Consider the following 11,523-nt stretch of genomic DNA (forward strand, 5'->3'; position numbering starts at 1 on the left):
TGATATAATATCGACTCGTTTCTCGCTCAACAATCATCCACAGCTGTGAGACCGGGACCTGCACTGCCCGAACATACGCAGATGTTGCACAGACCTCCACCCCTCTCGAGTTAAACACTCCCCACTAATACTAGAATAGCACGCACTCCATCTCACTTTCTGCGTCAGTGTGCCCTTCCCCTCCCCACTCCTGTACCAGCCAATAAAAGTTCGCAGACGTTCCGAAACACCCAGTGTACCTTTCCCTACCTGGCGTATCGCGCAAAGTAGACTCACAACGGTCCACCGTGTCCCCTACACTCGGGAACTGGCACCGAGCCTCTGTCACGGTCTCCTGCCCTCTTTTATGTCTCTGTACACCCTGTGTCCTTCCTGGAGTAATTCTCACCACTTTCCTGAGCCGCGCGGGATTAGCCGAGCGGTTTAAGGCGCTGCAGTCAGGACTGTGCGGCTGGTCCCGGCGGAGGTTCGAGTCCTCCCTCGGGCATGGGTGGGTGTGTTTGTCCTTAGGATAATTTAGGTTAAGTAGTGTGTAAGCCTAGGGATTGATGACCTTAGCAGTTAGGTCCTATAAGATTTTCACACAGCCACACTTTCCTGCCCCAGACTGTGTGATGTCCGGCTGTCCTCCCAACTATGGCCTACCCTATTTTTTCTGTTCCAAATAAAGGCTGCAGCCCACCCTTTTCCTCTATAACTGCGGCCCTAGGATCTACACCCCGCCTCTCGACCATTCCCAGTACGTGTGACCCGTCGTTTCTCTCATCACATTCCCTTCATTCCCACCAGCACTCAAATGCCTCTCCTAGAAAATACCGTCACGAGTCCACGGTACCTTCAGCCGCAAACTCTTCGAAGACTGCACGTGTCACCTCTTTTTTATTCCTACTGACGTGCAGGGTTATGTGGAGCACCTACAGAGTTTCAGAAGACCGCTGCACGAAAACTACGAGACAAAGAAAAATGACACAGGTCAGTAGATAGTCGGCAAGTTTCGATTCGTAAACGCACCGCGGCAGACGCGCGGAGCACTACGTGACAGGTGTACCGGAATGTAGCGTACAGTGGAACAGTACGCGTGTCTTCGAATTTATTAAATGTGAATCCACTGAGCCAGTTCGGGGATTTTCTACCGAGTACCGGGTAAAAGCTGCAATGGAGAAAAAAGCCACGAGTGCTACGACACATTCCGAGAGACCGGCGCAAAGGAAGGGGCCGGATCGAATCGTCACTAGAGAAGGTGGAGCACGCGTAGTAATCGTTTGTAAAGGGCTCAGAGAAATTGTCTCGCGAATCGAAACTCTCGGAACTGGTCTGTTCACCGGTGTCTGTGTACGCCTCGCGGCTTCCGCGGAGTCGCCTTGTGGAACCCCTCCGGTTTCTCGCGCGCTGCGCCGCGCCGCGCAGCACTCACCGGCGCTGCAGGAGGTGTTGACGGCGCGCGTGATAGTGGCCCTGGCCGTGGCGACGGCGCCCTCGCTGGTCACCACGCAGATGGCGTGCTGCGTCTCCGTGTCTGCCGGCCCCGGCCCCGGGGCGGGCGCGCCGCCCACCACAGCCGCCGCCGCGGCCAGCGCGCTCGCCACCACCAGCAGCCGGCCCGCGGCCATCGCCGACTACCGGCTCTGCTCTGCTCTGCTCTGCTCCAGCCACGCCGGGCCCCAAATAAACGGAGCGGACTTCCGGCAGCGCGGCGCGCCTCTCCAGGGGCTAATTCTGGCACCGCGGCCGCCAGCTGCTCACCAGACACACACACACACACACACAGGCACGCCAGCCGAGACTCGTGCAGGCAGCCCAGTCAGCGCCCCCCGCGAGTGTGTCTCGGCGCCGCCAAGCCGACGCCAAGTCTAACAGAGGGACACCCGTCTGAGGTCGCTCTCTGACACCGTCCAAACTGGGCACGACGATAAAAGCGTGACAACGAAGAGTCGGCTCAGGTGTCAACGCGGATAGCTTTCGAGAAGATGGCGGTCGACATTTCTATGCGGCTTCATCGGGATACTCGCGCAGCGTTAAACTCGATCCGTGCCTTCACTGCGCGACAACGACGGTGCTGTTGTTGACGACAGCGCCACTAAAGCAGAATTACTAAACACTCTTTTCCGAAATTCCTTCACAGTAGAAGACGAAGCAAACACTCCAGTACTCGAATCGAGAGCGACTACCGACACGAGTAATTTAGAAGTAGATACCCTCGGTGTAGTGAAACAGCTTGAAACACTTAAGAAAGACAATACTTCCATCGCAGATTGCGTACCAGTCAGGTTCCTTTCAGAGTACGCTCATACAATAGCTCCGTACATAGCAATCGTATACAACTTCCCGCTCGTACAAAGATCTGTACCCAAAGGCTGGAATGTTGCACAAGTCACACCAGTACCCAAAAAAGTAAACAGGAGTAATCCGATGAATTAAAGACCCGTATCACCAACGTCGATTTGCAGTAAGATTTTGGAACATATACTGAGCTCGAACATTATGAATTATTTTAGTACCTTCAACATTGCAGTCCAGTCAGCAATCGTGATAATCTAATATATAAAAAACTATCAGCCTGATAGGCTGATAGTTTCTTATATATTATGAATCATATCGAACTAAATGATTTATTCAGACACAGCCAACACCGATTCAGAATATATCGTTCTTCTGAAACACAAATAGCTCTTTATTCTCACGAAGCAATGAGTGCTATCGACAGGGGTTGTCAAATTGATTCCATATTTTTAGATTTACCCACGGCTTTCGAATCCGTTTCTCACAAGCGTCTTCTAATCAAATTTAGTGCCTATGAAGTATCGTCACACTTGTGCCATTGGATTCGTGATGTCCCGTCAGAAACGTCACAGCTCGTAGCAACTGATGGAAAGCCATCGACTAAAAAACAAGTAATATCTGCCATTCCCCAAGGAAGTTTTATTGGCCGTCTGTTGTCCCTGATCTATAGAAACGATTTAGGAGATGCTTTTAGATTGTTTGGAGATGATGCTCTGATTTACCGTCATGTAAGTCACCAGATGGTCAAAACCAAGTGCAAAATGATTTAGAGAAGATATCTATATGATGCAAGAAGTGGCAGTTGACTCTAAAATCATGAAAAGTGTGACGTCATCCTCATGAGCACTAAAAAGAATCGGCTAAATTTCAGCTACATGACAAATCACCTTAATCTATAGGCTGTAAATTCAACTAAATACCTAGCAATTACGGCTGCGAGCAACTTAAATTGGAAAGAACACTTAGAAAATGTTGTGGGGAAGGTGAACCAAAGACGGCGTTTTATTGGCAGAACACCTAGACGATGTAACAGATCTACTAAAGAGACTGCCAACACTACTCTTGTACGTCGTCTTTTCCAGTACTGCTGCACGCTGTGAAGTCCCTACCAGATTGGACGACGGAGTACTTCGAGAAAGTTCAAAGAAGGGCAGCACGTTTTGCATTATCGAGGAATGGGGGAGAGAGCGACACAGACGTGGTGCAGGATTTGGGGTGGAAATCATCAAAACAGACGACGCGTTTCTCGCTGCGGCGGGATCATCTCACGAAATTTCAGTCATCAGCTTCCTCCTCGGAGTGCGAAAATATTTTGTTTGCGCTCACCTACATAGGAAGAAATGATCATCATAATAAAATAAGCGAAATCAGAATTCGCACGGAAAAATTTAAGTGTTCGTTTTTCTCACTCGGTGTTCGAGAGCGGAACGGTAGAGAAGTAGCTTACAGTTTACGGTGGTTCGATGAACCTTCTGCAACGCACTTAATTGTGAATTGGAGAATAATCACGTAGATGCAGATAGTAGCACAGTGGCTAAGAGCAAAGTTCGAAAATTTTGCCCCTCGTGTTCATATCCAATCTTATGTTTTTTCTTTTGTTATCACGGAACTATTTTGTACGAGATCGTGAAATACAATGTAATTAAATGCAGAAGAAATAAAAATTTCAGATCTTATTAAAAATCGATTTTATCATCGCAGTTGACACGGAGAACTGCTACCAACAGTTTTCGTTTGTTCAAAATGGCTCTGAGCCTATGGGATGTAACATCTGAGGTCATCAGTCCCCTAGAACTTAGAACTACTTAAACCTAACTAACCTAAGGACATCACACACGTCCATACCCGAGGCAGGATTCGAACCAACGGTGGCGCGGTTCCAGATTGAAGCGCCTAGAACCGCTCGGCCACAACGTCCGGCCTCTTCGTTTGTCTCCAACAAGTTAGTGGCAACTTTGGTCCTCGAGTCCATTAATGGAACGACACAAGATTGCGTACGCAACAACCACAAAATCCGGAAAACTCACAAAAGAAACCTATCATCAGTTTCTGGGGAAAATTTTGCAGCATTACGCAAAAATGGAGCTGTTTCTGGTCATTATTGACTCGTAGGGAGGGAAAACGAGCCCTCTTTATACAGTCGGATGTTTGGCGATGAAATCGGAACACCGACATGTTCGTTAAAAGTAATTCCGCCAAAGTGTACGCCATTGTGTAAACACTCCGACGTGTGCTTTTACTGACAGGTAAAAAATCAATTGCCGGCCGCTGTGGCCGAGCGGTTCTAGGCGCTTCAGTCCGGAACCGCGCGACTGCTACGGTGGCAGGTTCGAATCCTGCCTCGGGCATGGATGTACGTGATATCCTTAGGTTAGTTAGGTTTAAGTGATTCTAAGTTCTAGGGGACTGATGACCTCAGATGTTAAGTCTCATAGTGCTAAGGGAAATCACAAGTAGGAGAGATGCAGTACACACCTCGATCCATTATCAACTGTCTCCTGTCCACCACCACAGGTCTGCGCAGCCGAATGCCTTGCGAGGGACCCGGGTTCGCTTCCCGGCGGGGTTGGATGTACTTCGTCCACACGGGGACCGGCTGCCGTGTAGTCCTCATCATCGTTTCATCCTCATCGACACGTAAGTCATCCAAGAAGCGTCAACTGAACAGCTGGCCCCAGGCGGCCGGTCTGCCTGACGAGAGGCTCTAACCACGAGCACATTTCATTTCACTTGCAAGCTCCAGCTTTCGAGAAAAGCCCGGTACTGCAGAATTGTCCCCAGATCGTCGGGTCTTTTCCCTACTGATGTTCAAGTACAAAAATGCGATTGTGGTACATATGCCTCTGCATGTTGCCCTTGGTGCTACGCATTTTTATGCTTTGGAAGTTTGTACGAACGCATGAAGCAGAAAAATAAAAGATAAATGCACAACAGAAATTGAAATACTAGAATTTTCATGTTTTGAATTTTCAGTCACTGTTAATTATGTAAGGCTACATAACATTTCTGATGATACAAACTATTTTTAAGAAGATGTGAAACGTTTATTTCTTTTGTTAATAATTACACTTTATTTTGGGACTCGCAAAAATTATTGACTAGACGTACTTCCGCTGAGACTGGATTTGCTCACGGGACGCGAAATCGGAAAAAGTCCCAGCCACTGCGCTACCAACTTAACTGCTTTCACACTGAGCGAGGTGGCGCAATTGTTAGCGCACTGGACTCGCATCCGGGAGCACCACGGTTCAAACCCGTGTCCGGCCGGTCTGATTTACGTTTTCTGTGATTTCTCTGAATGGCTTCTGGCAAATGCCGTTATGGTTCCGTTGAAAGGGCACGGACGATTTCCTTCCCCATCCTTCCATAATCGGAGGTTGTGCCCCGTCTGCAATGACCTCGTTGTCGATGGCACGCTAAAAGCTAATCTTCTCTCTCTCTCTCAACTGGTTTTATGTTGCTGGCGAGCATTGATAAAGTCGGGTCGAAAGGTCGACGTCAGTTTCTGGAAAACTACTGAGTGTTGGAACTTAAGCCAAGATAGATGACTTTATTTTCACCCTTCTTACACCATGCTAATTTTTGACTGCAGCAGAGAGTGTGTTATCTATGGCGGGTTCCCACTGTAAGTAATTTAGATGTGAAATTTGTGTTAAAATTGATCATTCGTCACTGTTAAAGTAACGGCAGCCCAGAAATTTCCCGAACACTTTGTTAACAGTAACTGTAAATGTTGTGTGGGATTGTTTGCAGTCATATCCCGCGGGGTTGGTTCAACAACCTGTCGGAAAAGATGATCTTCCTCCGCTTATACTACATTCTTTCTATATCGATGTCCACACGATTACTCTGCAATTCACAGTTAAGTGCTCGGCACAGGATTCATCGAATCACCTTCAAGCTATTTCTCTACTGTTCCACTCTCTAACAGTGCGCAGGAAAAACGAACACTAAATCTTGTTCTCTCATTTTATTGTGATGATCATGCCTCCCGATGTACGGGGTGACAAGTATTGAACTATATGAAATAAAAACATCATAACTTCTGAACGGTTTGCGTTACGGCGTTCTGTACTGTTGGCCGCGGGGCATAGTGGGAATTAGTATGATTTGAATATGGTTTGGTTTCATTTGGATGAGTTCGTTAGTAAGCAAAACTGCCACCTTTAGGGGACTGAGGATCCGCATTTCGCGATTGAGAAGTCGCTTCACCCTCGAGGGGTGACTGTGTGGTGTGCAGCATCCAGTCACGGAGCGATTGGTGTGATTTCCTCAGCGGCACGGCGACTACCGAACGGTACGTGAAGGTTTTGGAAGATGATTTCATCCCCATTATCCAAAGTGACCTTGATTTCGACAAGATGTGGTTCATGCAAGATGGAGCTTGACCCTTCGAAGTAGGAGAGTGTTTGATATCCTGGAGAAGCACTTTGGGGGATAGCATTCTGGCTCTGAGGTACCCAGTAGATATGGGTCGTTCGCGAACTAACGGGCCCAAAGGAACCGTTCGTTAAGATGAACGGAACGAGCGAGGAACGAATTCTAAGGAACGGTCTTTCACAGTTCACTTCGGTCGCGGCTTTCTACCTATAGTTCCCGGGAACGGGATACGGTCGGTCTCGTTCCAGCCTCGGTGCCGCTCCTGTTTGTCTCGGTCTCTCTCGGCCGGACTCGTCCTTCTTCGCGTGGCCACTCGTCGCAGTTCCACTGCCGACTGCTCATAGTTAGCCCAGTATCGAATTGTTATTCGTTTCGTTCACTGCGCACCCCCATTCTAGATCTGTTTCAAACCTTTTTTGAACTCTGAACTTCTGGTTCTTTTCGTGTTCTATTCAGCGTCCATGACCAGTAATTAAAATTTATTTTATAATTACGTAAATTACATAAAAATTACGTGGTATGTAAAAAAAGGCATATCATCTTACTTCACTATTTCGATAAATAGCAGAAGAAATACTTGTAAAAAGGCAAGATTTCTTTGTTATTACACATGCAGAGGAAGTAGGCCATTTTCCGTCTTTTTTTGATTCAAGGTAAAAGAGCATGGCCGGCCGCTGTGGCCGAGCGGTTCTAGGCGCCACAGTCTGGAACCGCGCTGCCGCTACGGACGCAGGCTCGAATCCTGCCTCGGGCATGGATGTGTGTGATGTCCTAAGGTTAGTTAAGTTTAAGTAGTTCTAAGTTCTAGGGGACTGATGACCTCAGAAGTTAAATCCCACAGTGCTCAGAGCTATTTGAAAAGAACATTATCATTGCTATGGAAAGCAGACCGACTTACAGTCGTATGAAGCCCACGCTCCATAATCGAGTGTCTGGTGTCACGTTTTGTAAAGAGAATACGATAACTTCTGCAATATCATTTCAGTGGTACTGGGTGGCGCACGAAAAATCGGCCCCGAGTACTAGACTGCTCATTGTCGCCCGCCAATCATCTATTGTTCCGAAGCTGTTGTTTGCATTAGCTTATTTGTTATTTTGTAAGGTGGCATCATTTTGAGCCACATTACAACCACCACTCCGGAAAGAAGACCGTTTAATAGTATAAACATCGAGACAGGAAACCATTAACGATACTGACTTCGGCTAGGGATCTCAATTCGTAGCAGAATATCTGCACGTTGGGCGATAATGAAGCGGACGGAGACGGGAGGCTGGCAGGGGAACGGGAAAGACAGAACCGCGGGAGGCAGGCCTGAGAGCTGAAGACAACAGCGGCCGTAAGCTCCTGGAAGCCCCAGGCGGGTGGACCGCGGCTTAGCGGCAGCCACGTGGCCGAGGACAAGGACGACACACAGGGGCTCGCTCACAAAACGCGTGGCGGCGTGTAGGCGGTTTTCCCAACGGTCGGAGCGGAAGCTTCTGGAACAGTCTGCAAGCTTCTAGAAGCTTCGGTCTGTTGCAAAACTGAGATTGGTCGGCGCTCGGAAACGAACGCCTTCCAGCAACATGATTGGCCACGCACATTAAAGGGGGGAAGAAAGAAAGAACAGGAGCTACGAAAAAGCGTAGCGACTGAGAAACACTTGTTCCTGGGGCGTCGAGGAGAGAGGTTGGTCCTGGCGAGGTGTGCGACCTCGTTACTGGGACAGAGTACTTGCAGCGAGAACGTGAGGTTCGTCTGGTGTTCCACTGCAGCCGCGGAGGTGCCCACGGAAGCACTTGGTGAGGTAGAATTTATGTTATCTCGGTGAGGAGAGAACCTTTGCAGCGATAAGCGTTAGATCACTGTAGTGGTCGTGCATTCGCAACGGCGGTTAGGGAAGTAAAGTAAATTGCCGATCACGTGTCTTTTTCGTTCAATGCTGAGGCTTCACGTTGCTAGTCGCGAGTGTAGTTCTAAATACAATTGCAATTGCCATAGCTGATGTCAGTATTCCGCGCTTGAATTAACGACCGCGAATATATCACAGGACAGTGCCAGACAGAGCGATTGCCAAATGTGAATAGGCAGAACTAAAATGTTGCTCGTACTGTGTAATCTGGTATAGAGTAAATTGCAGAAGAGTAAAGAATTTAACATTACTGAGTGTATCATTTCATAGCTAGTACTTTCCTTGGTCATTTTATTATCTCCTTATTTGTGTATTTCATGTTTGCAACCACCTGGTGGAGGCAGTGTTTTGTGGGTCAGCACATCTTAACATTCTAGCGTATACTGAGGATACGGTTAGAAACCAACCAGATTTGCATACGGCTAGTTAACGTCACATATAGAGCAAAGGATAAGCTTACCCTTCTGGAGAGCGTGTAAGTGTCAGGGCGACAAATCAGCGTTATAAAATCCGTTGTGCAAAATCTTTCACTTATACGTTCGGTTCACAGGCTTACCGATCAGCAGAAAAGAGTAAAACAGAAGCGGTAGCTTACAATTTCTTCACTGCGTAATTATTACATGTTTATCTATTCTGCTCGTAGCGGTCAACAAATCGTGCGTGCCCGCATCTCGTGGTCGTGCGGTAGCGTTCTCGCTTCCCACGCCCGGGTTCCCGGGTTCGATTCCCGGCGGGGTCAGGGATTTTCTCTGCCTCGTGATGGCTGGGTGTTGTGTGCTGTCCTTAGGTTAGTTAGGTTTAAGTAGTTCTAAGTTCTAGGGGACTGATGACCATAGATGTTAAGTCCCATAGTGCTCAGAGCCATTTGAACCATTTTGAAATCGTGCGTAACTGGCGAGCAGCTCTACTCGGGGTCGGTTTTTCGTGCGCCGCCTTATATTATATATATTTCACTGCGATTAGCCACGTAGCTCAACAGTTGGCTAAACCAGAGATTTTGCAGAATCACGAAAATTACAAGTGTGTGAGAATTCTGTTATGAATAAAAACTCTGTACTCCAAGTGCTCCCTCTTGCCGCCTTCCATCTTGTCACCTATGCTACCAATTTTCAGTTTTTCATAAGAACCATATACCAAGCACAAATGAACGGCGAACTTGCAAAAATGAACGGTTCGCGAAAAGCAGCGATCACCAGTGAACTAGTTCCCAAGGGTGAACGAGTTTGCCCATCTCTAGTGCCCAGAGGCCACTGACATAAGCCTCGATTGGCCGCCATTTTCTGTGGATCTGAACACATCCGACTCCTTTTTGTGGGGCTATAGTAAAGACAAGGTGTACACCAATATCCGCAAAGCCGGCCGGGGTGGCCGAGCGGTTCTAGGCGCTACAGTCTGGAACCGCGCGACCGCTACGGTCGCAGGTTCGCATCCTGCCTCGGCCATGGATGTGTGTGATGTCCTTGGGTTAGTTAAGTTTAAGTAGTTCTAAGTTCTAGGGGACTGATGACCTCAGAAGTTAAGTCCCATAGTGCTCAGAGCCATTTGAACCATTTTTGAATAACCGCAAAACAATTGCTGATCTGAAAACAGCCATTCAGGAGGTCATCGACAGCATCGATGATCCGGCACTTAGCGGATCATGCGGAATTTCGGTATTCGTCTGCGCCATAACATCATCGATGATGGCAGACATATCGAAAGTGTCATAACCTAAATCCGAATATCTGTAGTGACGTTTTCATGCTGCGCACGCCGTAGTTTGTAACTAATTTCCGTTTTTTTTTTTTTTTCATGTTCAACAATTGTCACCTGTAAGTGCCTAGGTAGGCGCCAAAAAAATATTCCCACACTTCGAGGAAAAAGTTGGTGATTGGAAATTCCATGAGAAGAGCGTTTCATATTCGTTGTAGTGATGGAACGAACAGCCGACTGTCCTAACGACCGATTTCATGTAGTGTCGTTTCCCCCAATCGACCGGTCTCTGGTTTCGCCTGCTCCGGCTGCTGCCGGGGCCAGGGCGGCATCCGTCGTGAGGAGCTGGCACGGTGGCCGACGCAGGCGCAGCATGGCATCCTCAAAAATTCTTCAAAACAAAAAATGTTATCCCAAAATTTGACCCTGCTAACAAGCGAACTTGACGAAAACAATCCAACAATTGGCAAAGCCTAAAAGAAAAGTTTGTCGAAACAGCACAAGATTTAATTCCGCTTCGAAAGAAACAAAAACACCCTCGGGGGAAGGGGGGGAGGTGCGGATTGTGAAATGGCAGTCAAGTCTATGCATGAGGCATTCAAAAATTGGAATAGTACCAAATCTGAAAATACGTACAACACCTTTTTAACTGTAGGGAAAGAAACATCGAAATCAATCTGACAGACTAAAAGAAACGAAGATAAAGCCAACCTTTTAGAACTCGGAAATGACTTCCAAATCAACAATACAAGACACTTTCATAAAACATTCAAAACAAAACTAACCGGTTACCACCCTCAAAGTCTTCGCTTCAAAAATGAAAATGGCAGTTTGGCTCTTAACAACCAGGAAAATTGTAAGGTACTTCCTACTTATTTTGAAAAACTGTTAAACTGTCCAGAACCAGAGAATAAATTCCAACCACAGCATGCTAATAGCACCAAAACTAACTCTAAAAAACCTAACGAACTCGAAATAACCGAACAAATTAAGAGCCTGAAAAACAATAAAGCATCAGGAGAAGATGGTATAATTGCAGAACTACAAAAATCGGCTGACCCTAACACTATAAAAGAGATCACTCGACTACTTGGACATATCTGGCAAACTGAGAACATAGCTGAGGACTGTAAAATTGCCCAAATTTATCCATTGCACAAAAAAGGGGATAGAACCGATGTTAATAATTACCGAGGAATCTCTCTTCTCCCGGTCACATAGAAAATTCTCTTGCAATTTTTACTTAATCGAGACCAAGAACAGTTACAACTTAAAATTG

At 47.2% G+C, this 11,523-nt stretch overlaps 1 protein-coding gene across 1 annotated transcript in view; it reads right to left on the bottom strand.

Annotated features, from left to right (window-relative positions):
• Positions 1-1,576, bottom strand: part of LOC124619713 (TNF receptor-associated factor 6-like) — a 116,043-nt gene extending 114,467 nt beyond the window's left edge. Inside the window, exon 1 of the mRNA XM_047146273.1 lies at positions 1,415-1,576. The gene's annotated coding sequence lies outside the window, so the exon portion shown is untranslated. The remainder of the gene's footprint in view (positions 1-1,414) is intronic.
• Between the last annotated feature and the right edge of the window lie 9,947 nt (positions 1,577-11,523).

This window comes from Schistocerca americana, chromosome 6 (genome assembly GCF_021461395.2).
Source record: "Schistocerca americana isolate TAMUIC-IGC-003095 chromosome 6, iqSchAmer2.1, whole genome shotgun sequence".
NCBI classification, from domain to species: Eukaryota; Metazoa; Arthropoda; class Insecta; order Orthoptera; family Acrididae; genus Schistocerca; species Schistocerca americana.